Below are 15,002 nucleotides of genomic sequence, written 5' to 3'. Positions count from 1 at the left end.
TTGTTAATGAATATGCCAAATTTGTGGATCGTCAGGGAAATTAGCAACTTTATAGAACCAAAATAGAACTTTATCAGGAATGGTTCCACAATAATAAAAGTGGAATCATTTTAGAACAATCTGAAACCTTAAATTATAAATTTTTTCTCATTTAGAGAGTAATCAAGAATTCCTTCTACAAGGTCCTGGGGTGGCACCTGGACATTGGGATTTGTGGACGTTACCACTCCTAGAATAGAGAGAAAGAAGGAAAGGGGGCAGCTAGGAGGCACAGTGGATAAAGCACTGGCCCTGGGGTCAGGAGGACCTGAGTTCAAATGTAGCCTCAAACACTTGACACTTGCTAGCTGTGTGACCTTGGGAGAGTCACTTAACCCTGATGAGAGAGAGAGAGAGAGAGAGAGAGAGAGAGAGAGAGAGAGAGAGAGAGAGAGAGAGAGAGAGAGAAAGAAAGAAAGAAAGAAAGAAAGAAAGAAAGAAAGAAAGAAAGAAAGAAAGAAAGAAAGAAAGAAAGAAAGAAAGAAAGAGAGAAAGAGAGGAAAAGGCTGCTAACCTGGGTCTTTACTTCTTGGTCTGGAAGATACTTCAAGGAAAGCTGTGTATCTTCTATCAAGGACTCCATGCTATCCCAAAGGTGAAATTGCAATGACGAAACAGTCATCTCTGGAACAATCTGCTGAGAAAGGTCTGGGATGAGGAGACTGTGGTCACCATTCAATAATCAGAAAGCTTTCTTCACCAATCCAGTTCACAGTCGCAGAATGCAGTTGTTTCAAGAGTGAATCGCTCCTTTTGGCAACGGAAAAGGGCCCCCACAATCCACTGATCCACATGGGTCCCTTGCTTGTGCTCCTAGTAACTAAGCAGGGAAGTCTTTTCCTTCCTTTGAGTCTCCATTCAAATCACAGCTTTTCCAAAAAGACTTTTCTGATCCCCCAAGTGCCGGTTGCCTTTCCTGTGAGAGTATCTCCTCTTTGGGCCATATATGTCTCCTCTGTCGGTGAGGATAACAGCAAAGGCCTTCCAAGGTTGCTATGAGGATCAGATGAGATAACAATTGGAAAGCTCTTAGCACAGGGCCTGGCAAATAGTGAACACTTTGCAAATGTTTCTACTCATTATTGTCATGTAGCTGCTAACCTGTTGTCTCCCATATGGTGCAACTAGTCCTTTACAAGCAGGGGCCGTCTTTTGCCTTTCTTTTTCTCTCCATCACTTATGAGAGTTCCTGGCACATGGTAAGCCTTTGAAAAATATTTAACTGACTTTATTTGACTTGCCAAGCAATGAGTTAAATCAAAAGAAAGGAAAAAAATGATTCTCACCCTCAAGGAGGGTACTTTTAATGGGAGGAGCTATATGTATTGTGTTGGTCCTTCATTGTTGAAGAAGACCACGCCATCAGAGAAATGATGACATGACTTGCACTTGACTTTGTTTTGAATGAGGGAGTGCTGTGCAGGTCACCAGCCTCACTTCTCCTGCAGAGCCATCTGAACCCAGTGACCAGACATTCATCACGATGACTGGAGGTGACCAGGATGCACTGGGAGACCTTGGGCCCTTCAGGCCAAGGTCTTTGCAGAGACTCACTTAGGGTGAGGCAACGCTTATTCATTGAATAGGCCTGTTAAAGCAGTAGCCAGGGCATAGCCCCTTTAATGAGGTCAAGAAAAAGAAAGACAGCAGGCTGGGAGAGAAACAGTAGCAGTTACTATTGATAATCAGTCTAAAGCTAGGAGGGGCAAGAGGAGCCCTTAGGCAGGGGTCTATTGGTGTCCCACCTTCAGAGCGAAGTAGGCTTAAGGTTTTGGGAAAGGAAAATACAGGGAAAGAAGGGAAGGGAAGGGAGAAGGAAAGGGAAGGAGCCAGTAAAATCCAAGTAAACTAGGCATCTTTTGGCCATCCAAATTTACCTTCCTTTGGAGAGAAGGAAGGGGAGGAGGAGGCAGACAGGAAGGGAGGAGTTGAGTTACCCAGCTAGCTGGGTCCCCATTCAGTGAGCTGCATCTACTCACAGGATTGCCGTCCTTTGTTACTGAAGAAGACTATGCCTGATATTGGATGGAAGAGCCACTGAACAGAGGAGAAGAAATGAAGGTATGAAGGTAAACATGGGCCCTTTCCCACCTTTCCCCAAAAGACAGTCACATAGCCTTAATTCCAATGCCATGGATTCAACCAGCCCTTCAATTTCCTTAAGCTGTATGAAATATGAAAGCCACTTGCATCTCTGGGGATTTCAAGCTCTGAATGCCCTTGATGAGATGCACCTTCCAGGTGGAAAGACAAAAGGCTTTCTACAAAGGTCATGGAATTCGCTGATATCAACAAGCTGTCAATGAATCAGGTGCAGATGGGCGGCATTTCTTGGCATCTATTCTAGGGTCTAAAAGTCAAAAGAAAATGCCAGGAAAAGCACACTCAGGGCTTTGAAGAGGAAAAAAAATGGTTATAATGTCTTGTTGACCCAAAAGTCCCAATAAGTTTGCTCATGATGATTTAATTTGTTCAACTCCACAGGACCTGGGCTAAGCAGCCTTCCAGATTGTCACTGGTGGGTTCAGGCGATCCGGGTGCATCCCATGGAGTTCTTTTTCTTTGAGCTCCCTTAGAAATGGGAGAGAGGAAGGGGGGGATGGCTTCATATGGGTGAGGTAGATTTAAGGAAATAATGCCCAGATGAGATTCTGAAAAATGGTCACAAGTCTGGGAAGTAAAACAGCAAAAAGTGAAAATTAACGATATAACTCACAAGGGGGTTACTTGGAGGTGAGACTTTCCTCCCAAACCCTGTTATCAGAGAGAGATGGAAGGGATCCTGGCCCTGATCTGGTCCATCCTCTACGTCATAGAGGTCTGGCAGTCATGGAAGTAGTCATTGGCAGTGATAAGAAGAACCCTGGGGTCACAAACTGGACTGCTCTCAAGAGGAGCCCAGCACAGGCAGAAAAGTCTCAAGTAGGAGGGCCAGGGTTCTAATCCCTCCTTGGGTATTTGCTGGCTGTGTCATCTTGGGCAAGTCATTGGATTCATAACTAAGTCCACATTCATTCAGGGCAGACTATGTTGTGAACACAGTGCCTGGCACATAATAAGAATTTAATAAATCCTTGTTAATTAGTTAGTTGGTACTAGGGTACAGGGGCTAAACAGGGAATAGACAAGAAAAAAGAAATTAAGCAAATAAACAACCCCTGCCCATAAAGAGGATATATTATACTGGGGGCACATGGCATAATAACAACAACAAAAATAGTAACTAGCATTTTTACAACACTTTGAGGATGTGAAAAATTGTGTATTATTTCACCTGGTGAGAAGTTTACACAGAAGTGAATGCAACACATATAAAAAGTCATTTCAATGCAGATGAACATATTCAAATGTCTAGTAGGAGGAATGCGTGCTTGAGCTGTAGTTTGGAGGAAACTGGATTTGAAGAGGTGAGAGGGTGCACTTTGTACATCGAAGATGACCCATGCGAAGGTTTGGAGGTGGGAAATGTATTTTCTTGTATAGGATTTTTCAACTGGAATGATGAGTCTATGGAAAGGAATAATGGGAAGTAAGATGGCAAAGATATGTGGGAACAAGGTGGCAGAGGGCTCCTAAAGCCAGGCTGTTATAAAATGAAATAATTGTACTAGATGTTGCCCGAGCTCCCTTTAAGTTCCTATATTCTAGGAAACAAAGGGGTCTGGATATTGGCCTTCAAAAAGTGAAAGTCCTCAAATGAGATAACGTTGGTAAAGCACTTTGCCAGCTTTAAAGTGGTATTCAGATAAGACGTATTGTTAGTGATGACCCAGGACCATCCTGGGTCATCTCCAGTCATCCTGATGAATATCTGGTCACTGGATTCAGAAGGCTCTGGAGGAGAAGTGAGGCTGGTGACCTGCACAGCCCTCCCTCACTCAAAAAAATAAAATCAAGTGCAAATCATGTCATGGTGGCATGGTCTTCTTCGGCAACGAAGGACGAACACACATTGTTAGTGATACGGTTCTTGTTAATACTGATGATCCTAAGTAAGGGGAGAGATTGATCATACCAGAATAGCCTCTGAGGTGCTTTCGAGTTCTGCACAGAGGGAAGAGGGATGGTCTACATGTGATCTGGTGAATGCCTAATTGACCTCCAATTAGTATCAGGTGTGGGTAACTTGGTGTGGGAAGATGCTTCTGTGTAAGTAGAGGAGCCAGTCTTGGTGAAGGAGAGAGTCTGGGGGCAGGATAGTGGTGCCCTTGGGAATGGCCTGGGGAATCCTCCCCTTGGGGCATCACTGTGACCCTGTGGGGAATGCAGAGAGTTCTTGCTGGCCAGAGTCAGCATCTACAGAAGCAGGATCCACCACGGTGGCGGACAGAGGAGCGGTGAGATCCAGCCTCAGTGAATCCGCTTTCAGGTGAGAAGCCAGTTTGAACAATGGGTTTCCTTCACATCAGACCTTTTCCATTCTGATTCAAGGGCATTTCTGTTACATCCTTATCACTCTCCAGGTAATCAAAAATCTCCAAATATTCCAGCTGTTACAAAGTTTCTTTGTTAAAGCTGTACAAGTCTTCCTTGGAGCCTCTCGCAATACCTTATAAGCTTATTTTACATGCAATGTTAACCAGCTTGGTTACTGGTTCCCCAGCTCATTTCAGTTTAGAAGGAGGAGGAGACCTTGTTAGAAGCAAACACACAGCCTGAGAATGGAGGGGGAAGGGATTAAAACCCAGCCCAGAAGAATCCCCCAGTCAGGACAGGACAGTGATGGTGACCCTGTTAACAAGGAAAGCTTAAAATTATTGTCCGTGCCCCTTTTAAAGGTTGCCCTCTCCCAGGATTTGGTGCTCACACCTTAATTTTCTGGTTTAGGTACCTCTTGTCCCACAGCTCATTCTCAACAGACAGGATGAATAAGGCTCTGACAGGATTCCAGCCTTCCTGATACCTTACTCCCCACACCCATCCTTCTGTTTTTTATGGATATCTCAGCAATTTAGGCCTTCAAAGGGCAGCATTTTCCCTTTCTGCCATCCCTCCCCCACTCACTTGCATATGACTTTGCTTTTCATAGGCTAATAGGATCAAAGGACTAGAAATTTAGAGCTGGAGAGGACTTTAGAAACCTTATGGTAAAACCCAGTCATTTAACAGTTGAGGATACTGTGGCTCTGAGAAGTTAGGTAACTTTCTCTGAGTCAAACAGCAAGAAAATGTCTGAAGTCAAATTTGAACCCAGTCTTGCTGACCCCAAGTCCAGGGTTCTCTCGATACTTTTAGCATTGGGGTCCTCTGTGAATCCAAGTCCCTCTGGGTCAGACCTCTTTAAGGACTGGCATGGGAAGGACCTGTACCTGGCCACTCCCACTTTCTCTTCCTGGGTGCAGCTTTTCCTGACTGAGAGGAGAGGCCTTTCTTCTCAGTTATCGCTCCTGGGCCAGAGCAGTGGGCTGAGTTGCGTTCTCCGGGATGAGAATTCTCATCAGTGACCATCTCTCCTAATAATGCAAGCACTAAGTCTGACCTGCAGTTGCCTGCCAAGGGCACTATCCTTGTGCTGCAAGCAGGGGTTTTCTGGTCCATGAGATCCTATGTGGGTCTGGATTGTATCTTCAAAGAGCTTTATGTAAGGTAATCCACATAAGGTAACCCGAAGTAGGCAACCTGAGCCACATGGCTGACCTCAGAGAAGGCCCTAATGCATTGATTCCAACAGAGGGAGCCCAATACCTTCCCATTACAATGGGAAGAGATTGGTTTTGCAGTCAGAAGACCTGGGTTCAAATCTCACCTGGTATTTGTTACCAATGTGATGTCAGACAGGTAGACATTGCTTGACCTCAGTTTCCTTTTCTGAGAAATGAGTGGATTAGGCCATATGGCCCTGAGAGTCATTCTAGCTCCAGATCTAGGAACAAAGGCCAGATAAACCCAAGCACCCCAGCTTCAGGGATAAAAATTCAGTGTTTGACAAAAACTGCCTGGAAAACTGAAAAATCATGTGGCAGAAACTGGGTATAGACAACCACCTGACACTGTACAAAAGAATAAAGTCCAAATGGGTACACAATCTAGGTGTGAAGGCTGGTACTATAAACAAATTAGGAGAGCGAGGAATAGTGTGTTTGTCAGATTTATGGAGAATGGAGGGATTTATGACCAAACAAGAGATAAAGAACACTATGAAATGCAAAATGGATAATTTTGATTACATTCAATTGAAAAAATTTTTTGCACAAACAAAGCCAATGCAACCAAGATTAGAAAGGAAATGGAAAACTGGGAAAGAATTTTTGCAACCAGTGTCTGTGATAAAGGACTCATTTCTAAAATATAGAGAGAACTGAGTTAAATGGACAAGAATACAAGTCATTGTCCAAATGATCAAAGGATATGAACAGGCAGTTTTCAGAGGAAGAAATTAAAGCTATCTATAGTCATATAAAAATGCTCTAAATCACTATTGATTAGAGACATGAAAATCAAAACAACTCGGAAGTACCACATCACACCTATCAGATTGGTTAACATAACGGAACAGGAAAGTGATAAATGTTGGAGAAGATGTGGGAAAGTTGGAATACCAATTCATTGTTGGGAGAGCTGTGAGTTGATCTAACCATTCTGGAGAGCAATTTGGAACTATGTTCAAAGGGATATAAAAATGTGCATACCCTTTCATCCAGCCATACTGCTTCTAGGGTTGTACCCCAAAGAGATTGTAAAAAATGAGAAAAAGACCCACGTGTACAAAATATTTATAACAGCTCTCTTTATGGTAGCCAAAAACTGGAAATTGAGGGGATGTCCATCAATTGGGGAAGTGCTAAACAAGTTGTGGTATATGAATGTAATGGAATACTATTGTGCTATAAGAAATGATGAATAGGAGGACTTCAGAAAAAGACATATGAACTAATGCTGAGTGAAGCAAACAGAACTGGGAGAACATTATACACAGTAAAAGCTACTGTGTGTGAAGACTGTTTTGAAAGACTTAGCCCTTCTCAACAATGCAAGGACCTAAAACATTTCCAAAGGACTCAAGATGCAAAATGTCATCTATATCCAGAGAAAAAACTAGAGTCAGAATTCAGAAAGAAGCAGATGATTTTCTCTTTTGCTATGCTTTGCTTTGTTTTTCTCATGGTTTCTCCTATTTATTTTAATTCTTCTATGCAACATGACTAATGTGAAAATGTGTTTCACTGGAATGTATGTGTATACATACATATAGAGCCCATATAAATTGCATGACATCTTAGGGAGGGAGGGGGAGAAAATTTAAAACTTATGGAAGTGAATATTGAAAACTAAAAACAAATAAATTAATAGATTTTGGAAAAAAAGAAAGTTGGATCTACTGGCCATATTTACAGGGTAAAGGGAGTTTTTGGTGTAAAGTTTCAGGCCTGACCATGGACCCCCCCATTTTCCTTCTTTGTGGACCATTTGCCTCATCTATAAAACAAAGGGGGTGGAATAAATGATCACTGTTTCCTTTCAACAGCAGTCACTGAAGACATTAATATAGGATCAGAGATCTAGAGTGGGGAGAACCTTAGAGAACATCCAGTCCATCTCCCCCTCCCATTTCACAGATGAGGAAACTGAGGCCTAGGAAAGTGATGTCACATAGGGAGTAAGCAGCCAATCTGAGATCTGAACTCAAGTGCTGAGACTACAAATCTATCACTCTTCCCATGGTGCTCTACTGAGGAATAGATATTCTTTGACCAGGATTTTCCTTCTTAGAACATTTTGGTCCTTGCAAATTCAGGGAAAAAAAGTAAGAAGAAAGTCTCAAGGTATAGGGGGTAGGATATTACACTCAGATTCAGCTACCAATCAGTAAGACATTTATTAAACACCAATTATGAGTACTGCTAGGTATTGGTGATACAAAGACAAAAATTGAACAGCCTAGTCCTGCACTCAAGGGCATTATTTCCATTAGGGGAAATAATACATATCTAAATGGAGATAAAAACATAAAAAATATGTGTAAGGAAATTTGTTGGGGAGAGTCCCTAGTACCTGGGAAATTCAGGAAAGGCTTCATTTAGAAGGCTGAGCCCTGAATGAAACTAGAAATTTCAATTGTCCCAATTGATGGACATCCCCTCGATTTCCAGGGGCAAACTCCTCCTCATGGATGATGGGCATTCTGGACAAGAGAAGATTGCCTTCTCAGTCTTGCCTCTGACACTCACTATGTGACCAACCATGGGATCTGTCATCATGATACTATATGCAGATCACTCCCTTTCTATGAGGGGAAGAAAGTGAGGTTGGAGTCCTCACTCACTCAAAACAAAGTCAACTGCAAGTCATATCATCTTGATGTCATGGTCCTCTTCAAGAAGGAAGGACAAATACAACCTGTGAGTGAGCAGCAGCTCCTCCTCTCCCCTCCCCTCCTCTCCTCTAGTGTTCTGCCCAGAGGAAAGTAAATTGCATGGCCAAAAGCTCCTTTTTTCCCCTTGGATTTACTGGCTACATTTCTTGCTCAAAGATCAAGCCTCAAACCCAATTCACTCTGGAGCTCATAGACTGGATGACAAGTCCCCACCCAACTAGCAAAGAGTGAATGTAGTAACTATACAGTAATTTTTTCTCTTTTACCTAGGAACCTTGAGGGTTTGATTTTTTTTTATTAAAGAGGCCATCCCTTGAGTAACTACAAGAAGTCTATTCATTGAATGAGTGGATCTCACATAAAACTTCATAGATGAACCCTCACAGCAAGCACTGGCATCTAATAGACCATGTGATTGTAAGGAGAAGAGACAGACAAGATGTGAGAGTGAAAAAGGCAATGTGTGGTGCAGAGTACTGGACTGATCATAGACTTATCCTTTCCAAGCTAAATATTCAAATTCATCAAAAGTGCTGCCCCTAAGGCAAAATGACTACCAGAAAAATCAATGTCAACAAACTAGAGCTCTTCTCTGAGCGTGAACAGTTTGTTGCTAACTTGGAGGATAAGTTGAGCCAACACACAATTGGCAACAGTGGAGCAGAAAAGGAGTAGGCAGTTCTCAGAGATTTGGTGTACAGCACTGCATTTGCTCATCTGGGTCAGAACACTCACAGACACCACGGCTGGTTTGATGAAAATGATGGGGAAATTCAAAAGCTGCCAAATGAAAAGCAAGAACTCCACAGGATTTATCAGCAGGATAGTTCATCCACCTCTAAGAAGGCAGTATTTAATTCCATCTAAAGCAAAGTACAAGCAAAGCTTAGAGAGATGCAGTATTCCTGGCTCAGTAAGAAGGCAGATGAAATTTAGTTTTATGCTGATAGTAACAATCCAAAGCACTTTTATGATTTCCTGAAAGCTATTTATGAACAAAAAACTTATGATGCATCATAGCTACTCAGTCCTGATGGAGCCACATTGATTAGTGATAAGGACATGATCCTAGAGAGATGGATTGAACACTTCCATAGTATTCTCAACAGACCATCATCAATCCATACTGAGGCCATTGGCCACTTACCTCAGGTTGAAGTCAATCCCTCCTTAACTGAACTTCTAACTGAAGGAAGAGGTTTTGAGGACTGTTAGTCTCCTTTCATGTGGCAAAGCACCTGGTGCTGATTCTATTCCAGCTAAGATTTACAAGGTAGGGGAACCATTACTCATACAAAAACTGACTGAAATTTTCCAGGTTATATGGTAAGAAGAAACTATATCCCAGGACTTCAAGGATGCTTCCATTGTCCATCTCTATAAAGGTAAAGGGAATAGATTGTCCTGTAACAATCACAGGGAGGTCTCTCTCCTAATCATTGCTGGCAAAATTCTTGCTAGAGTTTTCCTTAATAGGTTGATCCTTCATCTGGAAGACGGTCATACACCTGAGAGCCAATGTGGCTTCAGAAAGGGCTGAGGAACAGTCAATATGGTGTTTGCTGCTCAACAACTGCAGGAAAAATGCCAGGAGCAGAATAGAGATCTGTATACACATTTGCAGATCTGACCAAGGCCTTTGTCATTGTTAGTCGTGAGGGCTTATGGAAAATTATGTCAACATTTGACTGCCCAGAGAAGTTAATCAGTATTGTATGTCACTTTCATGATGGCATGTTTGCCTGGGTTTTGGATGATGGACAATGCTCTCATGGCTTCCTAGTCGCTGATGGAGTGAAGCAGGGCTGTGGGCTTGCTCCCATGCTTTTTACCATGCTATTTTCATCCATGTTGTCAAATGCTTTCAATTAGGATGAACATGGCATCAAGGTCAACTACAGGTAATGGGGTATAAAAATACATCTTGCCCTACAAGAAAAGAGAGAAGATAGGGATAATGGAAGGGAGGGCAGGATAAGAGTAGACTGGGGGAAGGGGTAATCAGAATGCATGGTGTTTGGGGGCAGGGGGAAGGGAGAGATGGGGAGAAATTTTGAAACTCAAAATCTTGTGGAAATGAATACTGAAAATTAAAAATAAATAAATAAATTGCAAAAAAAAAAAGAAAACACAGGTGCTCCATCAGCCACCACCATACTATCTGTATGTGGAACCATCAGTTACAACAAATGGAGAAGCTTTGAATGTTGTGGATAAGTTCACTTACCTTGGTAGTATACTTTCCAGGGATGTACATATTGACAATGAGGTTGATGCACGCATTGCCAGAGCTAGTTCAGTGTTTGGGAGGCTCTGAAGAAAAGTTTATGAGAGAAGAGGTATTAGACTGACTACCAAAGTGAAGGTCTACAGAGCCGTTGTGCTGACCTCATTGTTGTATGCCTGTGAAACATGAACAGTCTACCAGCACCATGCCATGAAACTGAATTGCTTCCGTTTGAACTGTCTTAGGAAGATTCTGAAGATCACCTGGCAGGACAAGGTACCAGACACTGAAGTCCTTGCTCGAGCTGAACTGCCAAGCATTCAAATTATGTTTGGATAGTGCAACTCCAATAGACTGGCCACGTTGTTTGAATGCAAAATGTACACTTGCCAAAAAGACTATTTCATGAAGAACTCACATGGGACATGGTGGTCAGAAGAAGCGATACAAGGATACTTTCAAGATCTTTCCCAAGAACTTTGGATTTGACTATGCAACATGGGAGACACTGGCACAGGACTGCTCAGCATGGCATGCCCACATCAGAAAAGGTGCTGCGTTCTATAAGCAAAGCAGAATTGAGACATCACAAAGTAAATGTAGGATGTACAAATTTGGGGTATCCACCCCAAATAATCACACTGACCATCTGTGCCCAACCTGTGGCAGAGCAATCTGAGCTCGTATTGGTCTGATCAGCCATAGTCAGACACACTGAAAATTCACTTTTTCGTGATGATGCCATTTTGGTCCTCTTCAAAGATGAAGGACAACAACCATAACCATGTATCTCACTCAAAGTGAGAATGTGATAAGACCTTAGCCTGAAAGGGCCAAGTCTCCCATTGTATCCTGGGCCATCTCCAGTCTTCCTACTGAAAGTCAGGCCACTGGACCCAGTTGGCTCAGGAGAAGAAAGTGAGGTTGATGACCTTGCACAGCCCTTCCTCACTCAAATCAGTCAACTGTAAGTCATATCATCATCCTGATGTCACGGTCTTCTTCCAGAACAAAGGACAAACAGTAACAATCCTTTCTATATGGCTCATTTCTCATCAAATGGGACTATCCCATCATAGGTCTATATCCACAAGGGACTTCCAAGGCTGTTGAGTCGGACCCTCTTATGTTAGATATTTGAAAATTGGGCTCCAAGTTCCACCCCAGTCTAAGCTCCTGACTCTCCAGCTTCCTTTACCTTCTCCCTTTGGGGGTACCCTCTTCTTCTCCCTCTTTAATGTGTTGTTTTCCCCCCATTAGACTGAAAATTCTACAAAAAGCAATTTTTTCCTGCTTGCTTTCATTCATATTCGGGGAGCTGAATACAGAGCCTGACATTTAGTCAGCACCAAATAGATATTTGTTTACTTGACACCGTGACTAAGTTGACCAAGTGCGATTTGAACTCGGGGTTTCTGAATTGTTACCCAGAGACCTTACCACCCTACCAAGGGGCATTTGTTCCATGAAATTTGGATTCTAAGAACTGCACTTAAGGATACAGAGGGCTGCTTGTGGCCTCAAGGTCACAGGTTCTCCACCCTTGGAACTCTAACAGATTCAAGAACCAAGAGAGAAGGGAGGACATTAATGAACAGCTGACCCTATAGTCAAGACTGAGTGGAAACGAGAGTGGGGCTGGAAAGACAGGCCAGACTGGGAGAATAGGTAGGAGTGAAGGGCACACCCCTGGGCTCAGTATACCTGATAGGTATGGATGAAGGCCTCACTCGTTCTCCTGGGCCTGACCTCCCTGGGCTATTTCGTTGTTGATTCAATAACACCAGCCCTAGAAGCAGGCTGAGTCACCTCAAGCAAGCTAAGTGGCCTCTGTGGAGCCCAGCCTCCTCTTCTTCCCAATGGTGACAATGGCACTTGCAGGCCCCACCTTTCCAGATCACCAGGAGGGTCAATGGCTCAGGGTGATGGCCAACGTGTATTTCTGTGAAAACTTTGAAGTGTTGATTGTTTTCTCTCTCTTTCGGTCATGTAAAGAGCTCCTGGGGTAGAAACTCTCTCTACCAATGGATTTCAGCAGCTCTTCCATAATTCATAGTCTCAAAAAGTTGTCTGGGGCATTCAGAGAATAAGGGACATGTCACGTAGTCAGTATGTGTCAGAACGTTGATTTGACCCCAGACCTGCCCACCTCCAAGGCCTGCCCTCCAACCGCTAGGTTTGCCTTCTTCCAGCAGTTAGGAATACCATTTATTATGACATTTAGTCCCGTACAGAAAATCCCTGGCTTCCGGAGTGGCAGCAGCAACAAGGCCCGCTACCTTGAGACCCTGGGCAAGTTTTCTTTTCTAAGGGAAGATGTGGAAGGAAATCAAAGAAAACATGTCTGTGGGACCTTCCCCTCACTCCAGAGGAGCCAGAAGCCCTTAAACCAAATAGATGGTTGGTTTACACCTCGGGCAACGGCTGGATCCCGAGCCGGCGCCTCCTGCTCCGACAGAGCTCAGGCTATGTTTATTTTGCTGAGAGTTTTCCTCGAGAAAGGAAGAGGGGAAAGCATTCAGAGGAGCCACCGAGAAGCAGTCTGGGTACCGCTGTCCTGGTGCTGGCCATGGCCCTCCAGCCTAGAGTGTCTATCTCCACTGGGTTCAGAGGCCGGCCCTTCCGCTGGTAAGGAGTGGGGAGGCCCAGGAATGGGCCCTGAAGCTGCCCTGTTTGCCTCCTGAAAGTTAACTGTACTGCCCTGAACCCCCCATGAGCAGAAGGTGGGGGGTTTGCTAATGGGCCCATGGGCAAAGTGCCATGGAAAGCCCTTCCCTGTCTGGCCCCAGCACAGTCTGTCTCTTCAGGCTTACAAGATCCACATTCTTGCCAAAGGGCTGTGTTCACTCTTCTCCAGTTATGTCCCATCTTCCCCTTTCTTGCCTTTGGACAACCTGTCCCTAATGTCTGGAGAGCTCTTTCCTTATCACCACCTTTGACAATCTTTAGCTCCCTAGGCGCCCAGCTCGTAAGCATTTCCTCCCCAAGGCCCACCCACTCCCACCCACCCTTGTGATGGTACAATTAATCTCCTGTCACTCTGTATTTTATTCTTATTCACTTTTCTGTCTACACCTCATTTTCCCCCAGTAAAGTATAAACTCCATGGAGTAGGCCCTGCTTCAAAGGATCAGAAGGTCATAGATTCAGAGCTTCAAGTGTCCCTAGGAATAATGCTGGCCACCATCCTCTTTTAGATGATCCTACTAACAATGACTGTGTAACAACAGCACCTGCTTAGGACTTAAATGTTTGGGAAACACTTCACATAAATCATCTCATTTGATACAGTCATTTATGAGGCAGATGCTATTTTGTCCCATCTTATAGATGGGGAAACTGGGTCCGAGAGGTTGTGACTTCCCTTGGATTACATAACTAGTAAGTGACCAAGACAGGATTTACATTCAGGTCTTTTGGGTTCTAAGTCCAGCACTGTGTCCTATGAGTGGTTTTGCATCCCCAGCACCCACTGAATTCCTGGCACAAAGTCAATGTTTGCTAAATGTCTATTAAATTGAATTAAATTTGTAATCTAGTCCAAACCCTTTCATGTTAAACCAGATTGGTCCTGGAAGGTGTTACTGTAGCCTCAGAAAAAAACAGCCTCATGTGAAGATCACCCAGAGGTCCATGAATAGTCACATAGTGGGTGTGATCTCACTGTAATATGTTACCAATGACAGATTCGGTACCAGCGTAGTGGCTGCCATCAGAGAAAGCTAGGGTTCAGAGCTACCAGTCCCTTGGTGAGAATGAGGAATAATCAGTGGACAGACAGGATGGTTCGTTGCTTTCCATGAAACACCAGAAGATCTCAAGGAAGAGATGGAGCATGGGGAGTGGCCTCTCCTTTGATGTATCATTGTTGGGAATCTAAGTCATTTAGCTCTACATATCCACCAGAGTATGCAAAGATTATTCCTTGAATAATAATAAAACACACACACACACACACATACACACACACATACACACACACACACACGAGCCAGTACTCAAAGCATTTCTAGTTTGGAAGGACTCCCAGAGCTTGTCTCCCAAGGACCTAGCCTCAGACCACCTTGGGGTTCACTGGATTAAAGAGGAAGTCCCAGAGGAAGGTTTTTAATGCAGGAACAAACTTTAAATTTAGAAAAATAGAACATTAAGGTTGAAGTGGTAACAATGTGATTAATTTCCAGATGTTTTCAAATAGAAGGATGGATGGAGGGCAGATAGATAAATGGATAATAGCAGACAGATAGACAGACACATACAGAGAGAGAGAGAGAGAGAGAGAGAGGTGATGGATAGCAAATACTGTCTGGCCTCATTCTCAATCTTAAACTCTGGAAGATGAGTCTTCCTGACTCCAGGTCCAGCACTTCAGCTACTGAGCTACCTAGCTATACCTTGTTATTATAAGTAGTTGCAATTATT

The 15,002-nt window shown here is 43.5% G+C and overlaps 1 long non-coding RNA gene across 1 annotated transcript in view; it reads left to right on the top strand.

Moving 5' to 3' along the window:
- The first annotated feature begins 1,134 nt into the window (after positions 1 to 1,134).
- LOC140528844 (uncharacterized) overlaps positions 1,135 to 15,002 on the top strand; it is a 35,059-nt gene continuing 21,191 nt past the window's right edge. The window contains exons 1-2 of the long non-coding RNA XR_011975322.1: positions 1,135 to 1,238; positions 2,021 to 2,100. This is a non-coding gene — a long non-coding RNA (uncharacterized lncRNA). The remainder of the gene's footprint in view (positions 1,239 to 2,020; positions 2,101 to 15,002) is intronic.

The sequence above is a fragment of the Notamacropus eugenii genome, chromosome 1 (assembly GCF_028372415.1).
Source record: "Notamacropus eugenii isolate mMacEug1 chromosome 1, mMacEug1.pri_v2, whole genome shotgun sequence".
NCBI lineage: Eukaryota > Metazoa > Chordata > Mammalia > Diprotodontia > Macropodidae > Notamacropus > Notamacropus eugenii.
The sequence above is the reverse complement of the archived record's forward strand: the minus strand, read 5'-3'. Positions and strand labels throughout refer to the sequence as shown.